We start from the raw sequence: 21180 nt of genomic DNA, 5'->3' as shown, positions 1-21180 counted from the left end.
AACTTTGTTCATAGTGATGCTTCCTAAGGCCCACTTGACTTCACATTCCAGGATGTCTGGCTCTAGGTGAGTGATCACACCATCGTGATTATCTGGGTTGCGAAGATCTTTTTTGTACAGTTCTTCTGTGTATTCTTGCCATCTGTTCTTAATATATTCTGCTTCTTTTAGGACCCTACCATTTCTGTTCTTTATTGAGCCCATCTTTGCATGAAATGTTCCCTTGGTATCTCTAATTTTCTTGAAGTGATCTCTAGTCTTTCCCATTCTGTTGTTTTCCTCTATTTCTTTGCATTGAGCACTGAAGAAGGCTTTCTTATCTCTTCTTTCTCTTCTTTGGAACACTGCATTCAAATGGGTATATGTTTCCTTTTCTCCTTTGCCTTTTGCTTCCTGTCTTTTCACAGCTATTTGTAAGGACTCCTCAGACAGCCATTTCACTTTTTTGCATTTCTTTTCCATGGGGATGGTCTTGATCCCTGTCTCCTGTACAATGTCATGAACCTCATTCCATAGTTCATCAGGCACTCTATTTATCATATCTAGTCTCTTAAATCTATTTCTCACTTCCACTGTATGGTCATAAGGAATTTGATTTAGGTCATACCTGAATGGTGTAGTGGTTTTCCGTACTTTCTTCAATTTAAGTCTGAATTTGGCAATAAGAAATTCATGATTGGAGCCACAGTCAGCTCCCAGTCTTGCTTTTGCTGACTGTATAGAGCTTCTCCATCTTTGGCTGCAAAGAATATAATCAATCTGATTTGGTATCGACCATCTAGTGATGCCCATGTGTAGAGTCTTCTCTTGTGTTGTCGGAAGAGGGTGTTTGCTATGACCAGTGCATTCTCTTGGCAGAACTCTATTAACCTTTGTCCTGCTTCATTCTGTACTCCAAGGCCAAATTTGCCTGTTACTCCAGGTTTTTCTTAACTTCCTACTTTTGCATTCCAGTCCCTTATAATGAAAAGGGCATCTTTTGGGGGTTTTAGTTATAGAAGGTCTTGTAGGTCTTCATAGAACTGTTCAACTTCAGCTTCTTCAGTGTTACTGGTCGGGGCATATACTTGAAACACCATGATATTGAATGGTTTGCCTTGGAAACGAACAGAGATCATTCTGTTCTTTTTGAGATTGCATCCAAGTACTGCATTTTGGACTGTTTTGTTGACTATGATGGCTACTCCATTTCTTCTAAGGGATTCTTGCCCACAGTAAATATAATAGTATCTGAGTTAAATTCACCCATTTTTTAAGATGACACTGTGAAAGTGCTGCACTCAATATGCCAGCAAATATGGAAAACTCAGCAGTGGCCACAGGACTGGAAAAGGTCAGTTTTCATTTCAATCCCAAAGAAAGGCAATGCCAAAGAATGCTCAAACTACCGCACAGTTGCACTCATCTCACACGCTAGTAAAGTAATGCTTAAAATTCTCCAAGCCAGGCTTCAGCAATACGTGAACCATGAACTTCCAGATGTTCAAGCTGGTTTTCAAAAAGGCAGAGGAACTAGAGATCAAATTGCCAACATCTGCTGGTTCATTGAAAAAGCAAGAGAGTTCCAGAAAAACATCTATTTCCTTTTTATTGACTATGCCAAAGTGTTTGACTGTGTGGATCACAATAAAGTGTGAAAAATTCTGAAAGAGATGAGAATACCAGACCACCTGACCTGCCCCTTGATAAACCTGTATACAGGTCAGGAAGCAACAGTTAGAACTGGACATGAAACAACAGACTGGTTTCAAATAGGAAAAGGAACACATCAAGGCTGTATATTGTCACCCTGCTTATTTAACTTATATGCAGACTATATCTTGAGAAATGCTGGACTGGAGGAAGCACAAGCTGAAATCAATATTGCCAGGAGAAATATCAATAACTTCAGATATGCAGATGACACCACCCTTATGGCAGAAAGTGAAGAAGAACTAAAGAGCCTCTTGATGAAAATGAAAGAGGAGAGTGAAAAAGTTGGCTTAAAGCTCAACATCCAGAAAACTAAGATCATGGCATCCAGTCCCATCACTTCATGGCAGATATATGGAGAAACAGTGGAAATAATGTCAGACTTTATTTTTCTGGGTTCCAAAATCACAGCAGATGGTGATTGCAGCCATGAAATTAAAAGACGCTTACTCCTTGGAAGGAAAGTTATGATCAACCTAGATAGCATATTAAAAAGCAGAGACATTGCTTTGCCAACAAAGGTCCGTCTAGTCAAGGCTATGGTTTTTCCAGTGGTCATGTATGGATGTGAGAAGTTGGACTATAAAGAAAGCTGAGCACCGAAGAATTGATGCTTGTGAACTATGGTGTTGGATAAGACTCTTGAAGAGTCCCTTGGATTGCAAGGAGATCCAACCAATCCATCCTAACGGAGATCAGTCCTGGGTGTTCATTGGAAGGACTGATGCTGAAGCTGAAACTCCAATACTTTTGCCACCTGATGCAAAGAGCTGACTCATTGGAAAAGACCCTAGTGCTGGGAAAGATTGAGGGCAGGAAGAGAAGGGGACGACAGAGAGTGAGATGGTTGGATGGCATCATCAACTTGATGGACATGGGTTTTGGTGGACTCTGGGAGTTGGTGATGGACAGGGAGGCCTGGCGTGCTGCAGTTCATGGGGTTGCAAAGAGTCAGACACAACTGATTGACTGAACTAAACTGACTGACTGAATATATATCTCACACACAGATGAAGCCACACATATTGCAATGAAATTTCTCTATTACTGAAATTGTAAGTTAAAAAGTTTCTTGTGGCATTTATTCTTATGTTTGTAAATAATGTACAACCTGATGTTATACATTTATTCATTATTTGGCAAATAATCATTTAAAAGCCTAATACATATGAAACTCTATTACAAGTTTTTAAAATTAATTGGAAGAGGGAGAAATTTCTGTCTGGTTGTAGTTTACATAATAATAGGTGAATATTGACAATAAATAATAAACAATCAAAATAAAAAGGGTATTATACAGCATGTTAGAAATGGAAGTCTTCTATGGATAGAATAGAGAAATTTAATAGGGATAACAACGGAATATCAGCATGTCTTATAGAAAAAGTAGTATTTGGGGAAAATTCAAAGGATATTAGGCAATTAATCATACAACTATCTGAGAGAAGAAGATTCCAGGCAAGGGAACTGCGAGGTCAATTTGTTGAAGGAGAGAATATTTAAAACTGCAAGAAGACAATGTGGCTAAAGCAGAAACAATAAAGATTGAAAGAAGTGGAAATGAGTCCAAACCCAACTTGCATAAAATTGCATAGGCAATTAGTTGTAAACTTCTTGGCTTAAACTGTGAATGAAAATGAGAATCATTGAAGCATTTGAAATCTGGTTTAAGATTTACAAGAATGAATGCTGCTGCTGTGTTGAAAACTAAAGAGGAAGGATGGCAAAAGTGGAACCAGAAACCCGCTGAGTGGCTGTTAGGGTAATATAGGCAAGAGGCAACTGTGTTTCTGATAAGGCTGGTAGCACTAGAACCTGAAGTAAATATTGGGATCTTGAATATATTGTGAAGGTAGTGTTCAAAGTAAATTACTGATGGTTTGTGTGCAGGTAATTTAGTGCTCAAACACAGAGTTGGTTTAAGGTTATTATATTGTGATCACTATCTCCTGCTGCAAAAAGCAATAGAACTTTCAGCAGGTCACAAACCTAGTTATAAAGCCAAATATTCTGGAATATAAAAATGTTTCCATGAAGCAAACTGGGGTAAATTCAACATAGACTAGCTCACCATATCTCCTGGGTTAGACTCCATTGGTTCTCTAGTGGAAACATAACTTTAAAGTAGGTCAAATGCCTGGTTATTCATCTTGTAGGTAGTTTATATATTTAGCTCTATATTTCCTAAGATGAACTGACAGCTTAGTTTTGAAATACATACAGTCATCTGTAGACAGTAGCATGAGGTGTTCTGTTGGCAGTTCAGTTTAGTTAAGTCGTTCAGCTGTGTCAAACTCTTTGCAATCCCATGGACTGCAGCACACCAGCCCTCCCTGTTCATCAACTTTCGAAGTTTACTCAAACTCATGTCCATTGAGTTGGTGATGCCACCCAACCATCTCATCCTCTGTCATCCCCTTCTCCTGCCTTCAATCTTTCCCAGTATAAGAGTCTTTTAAAATAAGTCAGTTCTTCACATCAGGTGGCCACAGTATTGGAGTCTAAGCTTCAGCATCAGTCCTTCCAATGAATATTCAGGACTAATTTCCTATAGAATTGACTGATTTGATCTCCTTGCAGTCCAAGGGACTCTCAAGAGTCTTCTCCAACACCACAGCTCAAAACCATCAATTCTTCAGCCCTCAGCTTTCTTTATAGTCCAGCTCACATATCTATACATGACTCTTGGAAAAACCATAGCTTTGACTAGATAGACCTTTTTTGGCAAAGTAATGTCTCTGCTTTTTAATATGCTGTCTAGGGTTGTCATAAATTTTCTTCCAAGGGGCAAACATCTTGTAATTTCATGGCTGCAGTCACCATCTGCAATGATTTTGGAGCCCAAATAAATAAAGCTTGTCACTGTTTCCACTGTTTCCCCATCATTTGCCATGAAGTGGTGGGACTGCATGGCATGATCTTAGTTTTCTGTTGAGCTTTAAGCCAACTTTTTCACTCTCCTCTTTCACTTTCATCAAGAGGCTTTTTAGTTCCTCTTCACTTTCTGCTATAAGGGTGATGTCATCTGCATATCTGAGGTGATTGATATTTCTCCCAGCAATCTTGATTCCAGCTTGTGCTTCTTCCAGCCCAGCATTTCTCACGATGTACTCTGCATAGAAGTTAAATAAGCAGGGTGACAATATACAGCCTTGACCTACTCCTTTTCCTATTTGGAACCAGTCTGTTGTTCCATGTCCAGTTCTAACTGTTGCTTCCTGACCTGAATACAGATTTCTCAAGAGGCAGCTCAGGAGGTCTGGTATTCCCATCTCTTTAAGAATTTTCCAGAGTTTGTTGTGGTCCACACAGTCAAAGGCTTTGACATAGTCAATAAAGCAGAAGTAGAGATTTATCTGGAACTCTGTTGCTTTTTTGATGATCCAAAGGATGTTTGCAATTTGATCTCTGGTTCCTCTGCCTTTTCTAAAACCAGCTTGAACATCAGGAAGTTCATGGTTCATGTACTGTTGAAACCTGGCTAGCAGAATTTTGAGCATTACTTTACTAGCATGTGAGATTAATGAAATTGAATGGTAGTTTGAGCATTCTTTCCATTACCTTTCTTTGGGATTGGAATGAAAACTGACCTTTTCCAGTCCTGTGACCACTGCTGAGTTTTCCAAATTTGCTGGCATAATGAGTGCAGCATTTTCACAGAATCATCTTTCAGGATTTGAAATAGCTCCACTGGAATTCCATCACCTCCACTAGCTTTGTTCATGATGCTTCCTAAGGCCCACTGACTTCACATTCCAGGATGTCTCGATCTAAGTGAGTGGTCACACCATTGTGATTATCTGGGTCATGAAGATCTTTTTTGTATAGTTCTTCTGTGTATTCTTGCCACCTCTTCTTAATATCTTCTGCTTCTGGTAGATCCATACCATTTCTGTCCTTTATTGTGCCCTTATTTGCATGAAGCTTTCCCTTGGTATCCCTAATTTTCTTGAAGAAATCGCTAGTCTTTCCCATTCTATTGTTTTCTTCTATTTTTTTGCACTGATCATTGAGGAAGGCCTTCTTATCTCTCTCTGCTATTCTTTGGAACTGTGCTTTCCAATGGGTATATCTTTTATTTTCTCATTTATATTTCACTTCTTTTCTATTCACAACTATTTGTAAGGCCTCTTCAGACAACCATTTGGCCTTGTATGTTTAGTTCTTCAAGCATTCTGTCAATCAGATCTAATCCCTTGAATCTATTTGTCACATTAATCCAAGTCTATGCCCTGACCAGTAATGCCCAAGAAGCTGAAGTTTAATGGTTTTATGAAGACCTACAAGACCTTTTAGAACTATCACCCAAAAAAGATGTCATTTTTCAATATAGGCGACCAGAATGCAAAAGTAGAAAGTCAAGAAATACCTGGAGTAACAGGTAAATATGGCCTTGGAGGTCAGAACGAAGTAAGAGAAAGGCTATTACAGTTTTGCCAAGAGAACACACTGGTCATAGCAAACACCATTTTCCAACAACACAAGATAAGACTCTACACATGGACATCACCAGATAGTGGATACCAAAATCAGATTTATTATATTCTTTGCAATCAAAGATGGAGAAGTTCTATATAGTCAGTAAAAAAAAAAAAAAAAAAGAAAAAAGAAAAAAAGACCGAGAGCTGACTGTGGCTCAGACCATGAACTCCTTATTGCCAAATTCAGATTTAATTTGAATGAAGTAGGGAAACCACTAGACCGTTTGGGTATGACCTAAATTGATCCCTTGGGATTATACAGTTCTGTTGGCAAAGTGCCTTAAAATGAAAGCTATCAAGGCCCATTGGTTGTTTGGGCTCAAGACTCCGTCTGAAGGCATACCAAGAGAATGTTAGTCCTGGATAGAGTCTCACTTTTGGCCAAAATAATGTTTCAGGATGGCACTACAGCAATCATAAGAGTCTACTCACCCGAGTCTAATCTCCTTATATGCTCTTGGTTTCTAATCAATTTCTATGTTTATATTTTGAGGTTGAATTTGATGAAATTTGCCATTACATTCAAGGAATGTCTGTATCCTTCCCAGTTTAGACATTAACAGCCTAAGAGCTATGAGGTCCCTGAGAAATACAGATTTTACCTTCTAGAAGCTTTTGGAAGTTCAACCTTTAGTTCTGATATTTGGTTTTCATTGAAGGTATAATACACCACCCTAAAGTGATGCAGGCTAATTGTCTTGGCCCATATTTACCAGCATATGAGGGTTTAGATCTTGTTTCTAGTTATTATCTGTGACAAATGCAGTATAATACATGTACCCTAAAATAAAATTCACTGCATATTTTTTCAGGTTTAAAAATGTAGGGGTAATTTTGTGGGGTTTTTTTGTATGAAAAGTCATATATAAAATATCAAAGCATGATTTCTGTAAGTAAATGAATAAGGAAAGTCTCTTCTCTAGTTTATAGAGCTGTGCCAACCTGGCTGGGGTCTTGAAACTCTTTGCTGTGAGAAAGATAAATGTTTTGTCTTGCCATGCAGATGCCTTGGGTCCCAGCTGTTTATTTCTCTAAACTTGATCCATATGGGAAACACAGGCCCGGGAATATCCTTTAACAAGATAGCTCTGAGGACAGAACTTAGAATGTGACTCTAAAATTCTTCTGCTTCAATTTATAGATTATTATGTTCCCACACTTTGCCTGAGCTGTTTTCTTGTCTGCCTTCAAGCAGAGAAGCTTGTTTTAGATCAGATCTCTTGTCAGTGTCATGGGTAATGAAAGTGCTACTGAGAGTTCCAACACCACAGGAAGTATCGAAATGCTTAGATAGAGAGCGGTAGAGACTTAGCGACTTAGCACAGGAGTGGAGCAGGGAAAATGTGCACATAGTGGGCAGGTCTCCCAACTGGCCAGAGATCCTGGCATAGATGATACTGGTTGGAAAAATAAGACCCAAGGCTAGAAGCATATCTGCCATTTTACATTGTAAAGTGGTATTTTTCAATTTATATCAGTGATGAGGTCAGATATTTTATCTTTCATATCTGTATTAGGAAGTGCAGAAAGAGCAAGGAAGGATAAAGCCATAGAGTGTATATACACTCTCTGAGAAGTGAGCCTGTTCAAATTTTCTATTCCAGAGCAAGCATTTTCGAAATGAAGGCTGTGACTTGATCACTCTTTGTCCATTTGGCTGTTGTGACAATATACCAGACTGAGTAGCTTATAAACCCAGATATTTATTTCTTAAAGTTTTGGAGCCGTGAAGTCCAAAATCAAGGTGCCAACATGGTCACCTTCTCATAAGAGGCCTCTTGCTAGGTCATAACTAGAGTCTTCTCACTGTACCTCACATGGTGGAAGGGGTAAACGATCTCTGGGGTCTCTTTTATAAGACTGATACTTTTTAAATTAATTTTTCTTGGAGTATAACTGATCTACAGTATTGTGTTAGTTTCTGCTGTACAGCAAAATGAGTCAGACATATATACATGTATATATATCCACTTTTTTATATATGTATATGTATATACATATATACATGCACATATATCCACTCTTTTTTTAGATTCTGTTCCCATATAGGTCACTGTAGAGTACTGAATAGAGTTTCCTGTGCTATACAGTATAGGATCTTCTTAGTTATCTATTCTATATATATAGTAATGTGTGTATGTCAATTGCAATCGCCCAATCCCAATCTCTTTTCTTCCCGATAACTGTGTTTGCTTTCTACATCTGTGACTCAACTTCAGTTTTGTAAATAGGTTTTTTGTACCATTTAAGAAAACTAATCTTATTCATGAAGGCTCCGTCCTCATGACCTAAATATCCCCTGCCAAAGACCTTGCTTCTTTATGCCATCATCTTTGGGAGTTAGAATTTCAACATATGAATTTTGGGGGGTCACAAACATTCAGGCCAGAATAATCACAATACTTCCAAAATATGATTATTGATGCTATTAGCTAAAGATGGAAGATCTGAATAGACTAAAGACTGATCTGAAGAATATCTTTGATTCTTCATCTCTCCATACTAATATCTTCAAATCAAATAACTAATGACTATAAGTATCTCTGACATAGATTTACTTCAACACTAGAAGTCAGTGGCATAATATTCCTAATATAGAGTATGGATTTTCCCCTTAATGGCAACTAAACATTCTTTGTTGAAAATCACATTGGTTTGTTAATGTAGTCAGGGAGCACATCTTGAATGTGTAAAAATACCTTTCAAAGAAAATATTTTTGTTTAAATTAATGTGGTTATATATTTAAATGTGCTGTTAAAACAAGCACTTTAAAAATATATGACTGCTTTAATTTTGAGGAAAAACAAGGGTCTTCTTCAGTAGCTCAGTGGTAAAGCATCTTCCTGCAAAGCAGGAGATATGGGTTCAATCCCTGGGTTGGGAAGATATCCTGGAGGAAGAAATAAATGGTAACCCTCCCCAGTATTCTCACCAGGAAAATCCCACGGACATAGGAACCAGCAGGCTACAGTCCGTGGGGTCATGGAGAGTTGGACACAACACAGCAACTGTGCATGCATGTTAAAGCAAGTCCAAACGGAATACAAGGAAATATTTAAGAAACCCAACACAACTTCCAAACATTTGTAATGGGGAAAATGATGTTCTGTCCACTAACTGGAATTTTATATGAATCAGGAGATTTTTAAAAATTAATTTAAATGAAATGAAATATGTTCCAATTTAATAACAAAATTTATCATGCAAAAATTATGTAAATAGAGCTAAAAATCACGTAAATAGAGCTGAAAAATCACATAATGGTTTGAAATGAGGTGCAATTTAAAGTGCAATATGGTATTTTGATAATTCTTACCATTACCATTATATCTTTCAGGCCATCAGACTTGCTTACACTTTTATTTCTTGATATAGAGCTGATTAAAGTTCAGGAAGAATGAAAACAAACAAAAAAATGAGTTAAGTAACAGAATAGTCATTTCATCTAGTCTTTATAATTAGAGTTTTATTTGTATTTTATCACTAGGAATAAAAAAAAATTTTAATGAGAAATTTCCATTCCACTGAAAACCCTTAGAAAAATAGACCATAAATCTAAAGACAATGTAAAAGATTTAAAAACTATGATCATATATAGGTGCAAAATATTCAAAATTAGTGTATGCAAATGCAAGAATGAAATAAACCATAGCCTGACTGAGGATTAAACTAGGCATAAAGTAACTAAAGTTCTCTCTTTTTAACATTGAATCAGAAAACTAAAACTACTTTATCATTTTTAATTCCATTTCTTTAAATTAAATTGATTTTTTGGATGCTGAACTAGAAGAAAATAATATAACTGATATTGGACAGGAAAACATTTGATGGTGGATACAAACCATTTGGAAGTTCCATTTTTTAATGTCTTTGGCTGTAAAAGCAATCAGGACAGCATCTACTTTTATTCTAAAAGTATATTCATTGACAATCCCTACCTACCTATTTGATAAAAGTGGTAATATTAAGAGAAGAAGAACTTGCCTAACGTTCTGACGTTCTAATCATTTATCAGTGCATTTGCTAATTACTCTATTTTGAACTGGAATATAGTTTAATTTGATTGATCTATGCTTGTATAATTAAAATAATTTTACATACAGCTATAGTTATATATTATCTATGATTTTGTAAATATAGTTCATTATATAGTGTAACCATTAGATTATTATTCTAGTCATGTGATATGAGCTCAGCATTTCCAATAATACTTGTAACAAAAGCAACTATTATAATTTTATTAAGTACTTTATGGTTTACAAAGTACTCTAATAACAATACCAATTCTGTATGTATTAAAAACATGTAATTTTCTATCTCCCTGTTAGGGTTATAGCTTTAGTAACTACACAAATATTTACAATGCCTGCTGCTGCTGCTGCTGCTGCTAAGTCGCTTCAGTCGAGTCCGACTCTGTGCGACCCCATAGACGGCAGCCAACCAGGCTCCCCTGTCCCTGGGATTCTCCAGGTGAGAACACTGGAGTGGGTTGCCATTTCCTTCTCCAATGCATGAAAGTGAAAAGTGAAAGTCAAGTCGCTCAGTAGTGTCCAACTCTTTGCGACCCCATGGACTGCTGCCTACCAGGCTCCTCCACCCATGGGATTCTCCAGGCAAGAGTACTGGAGTGGGGTGCCATTGCCTAGATATATGTAAAGATAAATTATGTGGCTAGAAATAAATAAAGGGATGGAGCAAGGTGAGACGGTTATAAAGAACAAGGAACAGAGCAAATATTAATGCCAGAAAACGTGAGGACTTAGGGGGAATAAAAAGCAGAATTATTAAGAAAAGAGAATTAAGAAAGATAAAGACACGAAGGTTGGAGACACTGATATTTAAACATGTAGAGGAGATAAGGAAAAGATATTTTAAAAAAGACAGAGGGGTCTGAGAAAACAATGCATCCACTTTTCCTAATGTATGAATGAAAAACCTTCTAGTTTATTTGAAATTTACAGCTTGTTAAAGAGCATCCAGTGCACAGCTAGACTCATGCTTGATGAAAAAGGAAACAGTTTCTTGTTCAAATATGTAATTCCCCAAAATCTCAACATGGTCTTCGTTTTTTTTTTTTAGTATATTCATGTTAATTGCATGCTGCTTAAATATGGTTTTACATATTTACTCTCAGCAGCTCACTTTTAGAGCTACATTTATTTTCCCACAAATGCATCTTTCAACTCTTCAATAAATGCTCTTTCAATATTTGATATGGTGGTATGTATGCGGTTGCTGTCTTATCCTAAATTAAATGTTTATTTGAGACACTTCATTTAAAGTGTTTTCATTTTCTACTCATTTTCATTGGAAAAGCAATCATACAGTCTCATTCAAGCTATCTTTTCCTCTGGCATTATTGTTCTTGTTAGTGGTGAAGTAACCTGAAAAGAGGGGGAAAAAATCAAATTGAAAAAGACATGCAAACAAATTGTAGCTTCCAGTCTTCACAATGGACATACTGCAAACACAAAAAAAGGTTTAGCAGTAATCTCTGACTGCCAATTCAGTTCACAAAGGCCTATTTGTTCATTCATAACAAACAAACAAACAAAAAACCAAAATGAATTCCACTGAGAGTAAAATCCTTTACTTAATAGCCACATTGATGGCATTTTCATTTTCTTGCTTTAGGACTTTGGGCCAATGTGATTTCATTATAAAGAATTTGTGATTATTTTAAGAGAAAATGGCTGGATGTAGGAAATATTTTTTATGTTGATTAAGATTGCACAAAAGATGTCATAGGTTCTATGTACAAAGCATACCACATCATTTATTTCTTTATCTGATGATGCTTCACTATATTGTTTGTGCTCCCACTTTTCCCAGTACATCTCGCACACAATTTCACCCCCTTCTTCATGTTAAGGATAAAATCTTTGTTTCCTTCTTCTCATATTTTTAACTTGACATTTAGGGATAGTGAAATATTTAGCTATGAAGGCATACTTATAAGTTCTGAACCAGTTTATTTATTTCAGCTTGCTGTAAATAGAAAAACATACATTTGAAATATAAAATAAGGTCATAGAATTTATAAGATAAGGATGCCAGGGCATAGTAAATGAAGACACAGGGTGCACAGTTAAATTTAATTTTGAAATGAATGTCAAACAGGTTTTCTATTTAAGTATTCCATGTGATATTTAGGACACACTTGTACTAAAAATGTCACTGTTGTTTATCTGAATTTCAAATTTAACTGAATGTCCGTTATTTTGTCTGAGAGTCCCATTGGGAAACTTGGCCATAAGATCTTTGTGTCATAATTTTCTATCATTTTAGAAGGAAGAAAAATCTAAACTATATAATTTATCCATTGCTATTATGGTTAATTACTAAAAATTGAAATAGCAAAAAGTATATGATTAAAATTCACCAAGTTGATTATCCTATCCTATGATTAAAATTACCAATTAAATTAATAAATGCTAACCTATTACCTTTATATTTCCTAACTGAATCAGATTGAAGCAGTATTTATTCTATAATAATTAATTTTGTTTATTATGCTATATCAGTTTCACGTTTTGTGGCTCTGTTTTGTGTATTTCAAGCCATAGAATATTTTCCCAAAGTACTATATATGTTACCTAGTGTCTATTTTGTAATCTGATAAGAAAATTATATTGTTGATATGTGTGAATCTGAGAAACAAGGCTGTCTGAGTCTTTTCTCTGAGTTTCCTTCAATGGATTTTGGGATCCTATTCCCAGAAGAAGAAAATAAAAACAGTGAGAAAGAAAAAGAAGGAAAGCTTCTTTAACTTTTTATTTAAACTTTTTAATAAGCAATTTCTTTCAGAATACTTAAAGAAAATGACCCTAATGCCCTCTCCATTTGCATAAATCTCCAATAACTATTTGTGTTAACAAATGCAACTTTCCTTTCTCATAGATCTACTTATTTTAGTAACTTAGCAGCAAAGTGGTACTGAGAGAATGCAGAGGCCTTTGATTATGATGGCTGACATTATCTATGATCCCTTGAAGTGACATGTGAGATTATGGGTTAAAGGTTTTCCTTATATTAAAAAAAACAAAAAATATTTTCCTGTCAAATCTCAATTATCTGTATTAGTATCTTTCAACTCTAGTAATCCATAAATCTTAGAATTATTTCCTTGGGGAAGGAAATGGCAACCCACTCTGGTATTCTTGTCTGGAGAATCCCATGGATAGAGAGACCTGGTGTGCTACAGACTATGGGGTCACAAAGAGTCAGACTCAACTAAGTGTCTAACACACAAACATCTTAAAATTATAGGCCATACTGATATATTAGTTTAACTAGGCTAAAAAAAAAGATATTTTTTCTTACTTTTTGCCGATTACAAATGTTTGTCTCTGTACCTGGGTTTAAATATTGGTACTATCTGGGTCCATAAAGTCTTTCCCTTTATCATATCAAAACGGGTCTTCTGAGCCCCATATGTAAGAGGCTATATGTCATCTTGGTTTAATGTGATCCTTCTACTATTCCTTTCTTTTCCCTATGTTACAGAAACCCTAGTAGTTGTTTAGCTTCTTCATTTCCAAAAGTGGCAGCAGTATTCTATTTTGTTATTGCAAAGGACTAAAAACTCCCCTTATTATAAATCACCTTCTGTAAAAAATCTTGGAGTTTATTGACTCTCTTCCTACTAGAATTTTAGAAATTTCCCTAAAGATATGCAAAGAACAATAATAAACATCACAAATATGTTAATAAATTTAATAATAGGAATATGTCAAGTTCAACTGCTTAGATAATCACACTACAGAAAAATAGACAATTTAATTAAAAGAAGCATTTTGGAGAAGGTCTAGGTTGATAGTTTTTCAGATACTACTGAGACAACTTTCTCTGTAGTAAAGTCCAAAGAAGGCAGGAAAGACAGCATATGATGTTTTCCAGTACTTTTGTGGCCATAGAGTAATTTTTGTTGAGGTGGGTGTTCCAAAAATTTAAGTGAGTCCATCTCCCTTAAGTTAGATTTATTTGGTAAGAGTGTGTGTGATTATCCAAAAAATCATAGCATAGCATACCATATTCTCAGATGGGGAATTAGAGATTCATTCATTTTAACTGAGTAAACACTTAAGGAACTTTCTGAAGTTTTTGGTTGATGGTACAAGATTTAAATTTTTATGAGTAAATTAAGTGTTGATTTTAGAGACTCTTAAGTTTAAGCATTTTTAATCATTCCTTTATTTATTAGATATCAATCATAAAATAAGATGCATCATGAATTTTCCTCCACAGTAACAATGTTTCAAATGCAATGTGGAAAATGGTGATTTATAGCATGATTTATTATGCTTATGTCATTACCTCCAAATAATTTATGTCATCATGTTTGTGGGGTATAACATCAATCACATGTCAGTATTTCTATAAATATGAGCAGCCCTTTACACATTTGCCTTTATATCTGATCCTTATTCTTGCTTGAAATTTAAAAAAAAAAAAATTGATATTCCCAAAATAAGGACACATAAATATTTTTTAAAAAACTATCACCTTAGCACACAGACTGCTTTTAATGATGTTAGCTAGGTTGTTTAAAAAAATTTAAAATAATCATTTGTTTTGGAACTACTTACATCAAACTTCCTTAAAATAAAGCATTTTATATTTTATTTACTTACATTCAGTCAGTTCAGTTCAGTCGCTCAGTCATGTTCAATTCTTTGCAACCCCATGAATCGCAGCACACCAGGCCTCCCTGTCCATCACCAATTCCCAGAGTTCACCCAAACCCATGTGTATCGAGTCGGTGATGCCACCCAACCATCTCATCCTCTGTCATCCCCTTCTCTTCCTGCCCCCAATCCCTCCCAGCATCAGGGTCTTTTCCAGTGAGTCAACTCTTCACATGAGGTGGCCAAAGTGTTGGAGTTTCAGCCTCATCATCAGTCCTTCCAATGAACACCCAGGACTGGTCTCCATTAGGATGGACTGGTTGGATCTCCTTGCAGTCCAAGGGACTCTCAAGAGTCTTCTCCAACACCACAGTTCAAAAGCATCAATTCTTCGGCATTTGGCTTTCTTCACAGTCCAACTCATATCCATAATGGTGCAAATGTAATTGCAGTTTGGGACTGTGAATTTTAAATCACTATAACTAGGCTCAAACACATCTTCAATAATCAAATAGGAACCATTACAATCAACACATTTTTGCCAAGGAGAAATAAGTTTGTTTATTCCTGTAAGATAAAAATCTATGTTTCAGAATTCAACAAACTTGGAAAGCATTTTCTTCCTCTTGTGGTTATGGAAGCATTTTCCCTACAAAAAGTTGTCAAGATGCTTGAAGAAATGGTAGCATTGACAAGAGGTCAAGAGAATAGGGCCAATGAAGCCAAATTTCATAGTCCAATTTGTTCAACTTTTGAATAATTAGTTGTGCAACATGTAGTTGGGTGTTGCCATGGAGAAGAATTGGACACTTTCTCTTGATCAGTGCTGGCTGCAGGACTTGCATTTTACAGTGAATTTCATTGATCTGCTGAGCGTACTTCTGTAATGGTTTCACTGGGATTCAGAAAGCAGTAGTGAATCAGAGCAGCAGCAGACCATCAAACAATGACCATGATGTTTTTTGGGTGCAAGTGTGGCTTTGGGAAGAATTTGGAGCTTCTCAGTACAACCGCTGAGCTGGTCAACTCCAGTTGTCATGTAAAATCCACTTTTTGTCACACATCACAATCCAATCAAGAAATAGTTCATTGTTGTACATCAAGGCTATATATTGTCACCCTGCTTATTTAACTTATATGTAGAGTACATCATGAGAAACGCTGGGCTGGAAGAAACACAAACTGGAATCAAGATTGCCAGGAGAAATATCAATAACCTCAGATATGCAGATGACACCCCCCTTAGGCAGAAAGTGAAGAGGAACTAAAAAGCCTCCTGATGAAATAAAAAGCCTCCTGATGAAAGTGAAAGAGAGGGTGAAAAAGTTGGCTTAAAGGTCAACATTCAGAAAACAAAGATCATGGCATCTGGTCCCATCACTTCATGGGAAATAGATGGGGAAACAGTGGAAACAGTGTCAGACTTTATTTATTTGGGCTCCAAAATCACTGCAGATGGTGATTGCAGCCATGAAACTAAAAGACGCTTACTCCTTGGAAGAAAAGTTATGACCAACCTAGATAGCATATTGAAAAGCAAAGACATTACTTTGCCAACAAAATTCCATCTAGTCAAGGTTATGAGTTATGAAGAAAGCTGAGCGCCAAAGAATTGATGCTTTTAAACTGTGGTGTTGGAGAAGACTCTCGAGAGTCCCTTGGACTGCAAGGAGATCCAAGCAGTCCATTCTGAAGGAGATCAACCCTGGGGTTTCTTTGGAAGGAATGATGCTAAAGCTGAAACTCCAGCACTTTGGCCACCTCACGCGAAGAGCTGACTCATTGGAAAACACTCTGATGTTGGGAAGGATTGGGGGCAGGAGGAGAAGGGGACGACAGAGGATGAGATGGCTGGATGGCATCACTGACTGGATGGACATGAGTCTGAGTGAACTCCGGGAGTTGGTGATGGACAGGGAGGCCTGATGTGCTGCGTTTCATGAGGTCACAAAGAGTCGGGCACGACTGAGCGACTGAACTGAATTGAACTGAACTGTGGCATAAAATAAGAGAAACCAACACTTTAAGATGAGGGTTTTTGTTTTGTTTTGTTTTTTTATTTGCAGTGAGCTCATGACGTACCCACTTATCAAGCTTTTTCAACTTTCTAATTTGCTCCAAATGTGAATGATTGTAGAATGGTTGATGTTGAGTACTTCAGCAACTTCGACTATAGCTGTAAGAAAATCAGCTTCAATGATCCTCTTAACAGATCATAGTCAACTTCCAATGGCCAGCCACTGCACTCCTCATCTTCAAGGCTCTCATCTCATCACAATACTTCTTGAACCACCACTGTGCTGTACGTTTATTACCAGTTCTTGGGCCAAATGTGTTGCTGATGTGAGTTGTCTCCTCTGCTTTATGACCCATCTTTAACTTGAATAATAAAATCCTTTGACTTTGCTTTTTGTCTAACATTATTTCCCTAGTCTAACATAAATATACACAAGTAACAAATTATTAGCAAACAAAACATAAAGCAAGAAACGTACATTAAAATAATGTATGACATAACCACATTTATTTAAATAGCATTCAATATCAAATGGCAAATTTCAACAATACAAAATGCAATTATTTTTGTATCAACCTAATAATAACACAAATTGTGCTCTTTTCCTAGTTAAATTAATGGCTTTTTACAAACCATTTTCAAATATTCCACATCCTGCATATCTTCCTTACTACCAGCCTGAGAATGGACAGATGTGGTAACATAAATTCAGGGTAAAACAGAGCAAGATGTGAATTCTATATTCAAATAAGCCAACATAGAAAGTTTCCTGTATTTCATGGACCTAATCTGATAGAAGTGTCAAAATTTTCTTTCCAAAGTGACAGAAAAATGTAGTTTATCTTATCAAAACAAAATACTGCTGGAAAGAACCTTAAGCATAGAGTATATAATATGTGAATGGAAAGTTTTCAAAAATTCTATGTACTTATTTTCTGATTTTGAAAAAAAAATATATAGCATGTATTTGTTTTTCTAAAAAATACAATAAAATAATTGTTCTCAAAACAATTCCATTGTAATAAGAAGAGCCAGGACCCAGAAGCCAGAAGAACAGACTGAAGGTTCTAAGCCAGCACATACACTACTTGTGAAAAATGCATGAAATGTTTAATGCATCCAGAATCCAGTTTCCTTCTCTATGGAGTAAAAGGACTATATTGAAATTCTATATAATGTTTAAAATTCTAAAAATCTATAAGTTGACAACCCAAAGATATCTTCAGTATCTCTTTCTTCTTTAACAAAATGCAGGATTAAATAATTATTATGATTTTAATATATAATTTTGTGACTATTTTGAGGTATCCAGTGAGTAACTCATATATTATGAACTCTCCTATTAGAAAAAAAAAAATGTAATAGATTTCAATTTTTTGTCTGATCAGTCATCATTAACAACTTTTGGTAACAGGTTATGTTTACTAGTCAGTTTTACATCTTACTATATGCTTTAAGCATTAAAATGTAGGCTTCTTATTTTACTATGAAAAATCAAATTCAGTAATTTGACTCTTCCTGAGATATTTTTCAGTGATAGGGTTTGGAAAGAGGAAAAAGCAAAGAGAATACATGAAAGGAGGCAATAGAAAAAGAAAACAAGACAAAGAGAATTGTATTTTAGTGTCAGAACCTGAACCAAAATCATTGCAGTAAAGTGCATAGCTGTCTTTTGCCAAACCAGTATAAACGTTATCATGTGACTAAATCCCTGATAGATTTATACTGAGTATCTGGATCTAAAATAATTATGTAAATGTGCAGTATTATGGCTAACACGTAAACAATTAATTATTTTGAATTTGTTAACATTACAAAAAAATGAGGGTGTTAGTGGGTCAGTCCTGTCGGACTCTTTGCGACTTCATGGACTTTAGCCCTCCAGGTTCCTCTGTCCATGAAATTCTCTCTGCAAGAATACTGGAGTTGGTTGCTATTCCCTTCCCCAGGGGATCTTCCCAACGCAGGGATCAAACCCAGGTCCTCTGAATTGCAGGCAGATTCTTTACCCAAGCCACCAGGGAAGCTGATTAAAATTACAAATCTGATTGAAACTCTTAACAATCATGTAAATGTTTAGTTATTACTTTTATTAACATTAGCATTGTCTAATTTTTTTCTTGTTTTCTCTTTTTCACAGATCATTAAATGCAGTCAACTTATTTTGGCTTTTATAAAATTCTGGGCTTATGATAGATAAATAGAATAGCAATGTGAGTAGGACTCTGACAAGTATCTGTGCAAGCTTAGAGTATGATATGGAAATGGGAGAGTTTAAGGAGAAAAATGATTCATTATATTGTGGGTTAAATTTTTAAAGTTGTAATAATCAAAGCATGAACAAATATATAGAAGCAAGGAGCATAAAAATGATATGAAGAAATGGGGAAGCAGGAAAACTGCAGGAAAGAAGTTACATTTCTTCTAGGTCTTGAAAAAGAGGCTTTATGTATTGATAACCTAAGGATAACATGTAGAAACTAAAGTTGAAAGTATTGGATAGTGTTAGTGTGTTGAATTTGCTACTACAAGAAGTCTGGCTGAAATAGACTACAATTTGCAACACAGTCTGTTGCTTTCAAACCTGATTTACATATTTTTTTTATTGCTAAGACATTTCATTTCCTTCTTCTTCTAAAACAGCTTAATTGACTTTTTGTGAATTACTGTGAATGCATATGTGCTTTTGTGTTTTTAGATAGGGAGTCTGGGTTAAAGGTGCTTTGGGAAATAGTTTTCTATTACCAACAAGTGAGATGTTTTCAGGAAACGCCAAGGGAGCCATTCTTCTGAAATTTATGTTCTAAATGTGTTTGGAGATTGCTGTTTGTCTAAAATTAATATACCCATAGATCCCTCTAAAATATATAAAAATATTAATATTATATAGAAAATTTACAATTTAGACATAAAACTTAGGAAGCAAAGCACAATAGCCACTTATTTCCGTATGCAAATCATTATACGTGTACAGACTAGGACAATGAAGCAGATGCTAGACCAGATTTTCTGTTCACACAAACACACAATAATATTGATTCATCTAGTGACAGTGTGTTAAATATTCCAGACATTGTACTAGATTCCGGACTCATTGTTGAAAACATAATAAGACAAGAGACAGCTCTCCCCCTTGCTTAGAATGTTGGCTGAGATGGATAAGTGGTGAAACTACAGAGTCAAGTTCATGTGATAATGAACTACTTCACAGTTTGGACCTATGTTCAACATCTTTTCTTTTAAGTAACTCAAAGAGATAGTCTCTTATATAGCCTGAAGAGGGTATTTTATGCCTCTGAATTTTTGATGTCTTTCTCTAAAAAGATCTCTTGCTCTATAGCTCTAAAGAAGAGAAAGTCACTACTTATACTTGTTTTAGCCGAGTTACTGTGAAACACTCCAACACACTGGTAGAAAGGTAATAATAGCCTCATCTCAAAAAAGTACCTTTTTAAACCTTTAACAAGATATTGTGTGGTAGCCAAATCAAAAATTAGCCATCTTTTTACATTTGGAGATTTTCCCCCCAGCACACTGATTTCCTTTCTTGGATTTCTTTTCTTTTCTTTTCTTTTTTTTTTTAGACTTCCAATAATTTTGGTATAGCTGATTATTTAAAACTGAAACCTGAATTTATTTCTCATCATAGTTATGATAAAAAGGTAATCAGATTCTTATCACTGATATTTGAACTCACTCTCTAAGACTACAGCATCTTACCCTATCCAAAACCTACTTGAGCAGAAATCCCGTCCCCTTTCTTTTTTCATGGAACAAAGAAATGGAAAAATCAGGATGACTGAAGATGGACTCTTTTCCAAGAAATAAAAGGACAGAGAGAGAATATAACTAGTGCATGCGCAGACTCATCTTCTAAACAAAGTCAGAACACTCTTTCTAAGTCCTCTATGGCTCACGAGACATAGAAGAGAGAAGGCAGTAGGGAACTAAGGTCTTCTAAAGAGAAGACATTGGGAGTGGAAAACAAGATCTCATCCTACACAGATAACATATACTTTGCCCACAAGCAGCCTGACTGATCTGACATCTTATGATTATTCTGCACTTCCAACCAACACTGAACCACTCTGAACTCCCAATTTTCGCATCAGTGTTTTAAACACGTTCCCATTTCAGAGAAATCTAGTCCCACTGCTTAAAATGCTTTATTTAGGATTTCATGCTATTCATTTATGACTTTATTTCATTAAGATTTCTTTTCAAATGTTTATCTGAGAGTCCTGAGAGTCCAAACAGCACTCTCTAAGACAAATCACAACATCAGAACAGTTCTTTACTTGGTTTATAACTCTTTTGAAACCTGGCATTTCATTCTGTATTTAGGTTGTGTGTTTTATCATT

The sequence above is a fragment of the Capricornis sumatraensis genome, chromosome 12 (assembly GCF_032405125.1).
Source record: "Capricornis sumatraensis isolate serow.1 chromosome 12, serow.2, whole genome shotgun sequence".
NCBI lineage: Eukaryota > Metazoa > Chordata > Mammalia > Artiodactyla > Bovidae > Capricornis > Capricornis sumatraensis.
This window is presented reverse-complemented; position numbering follows the sequence as displayed.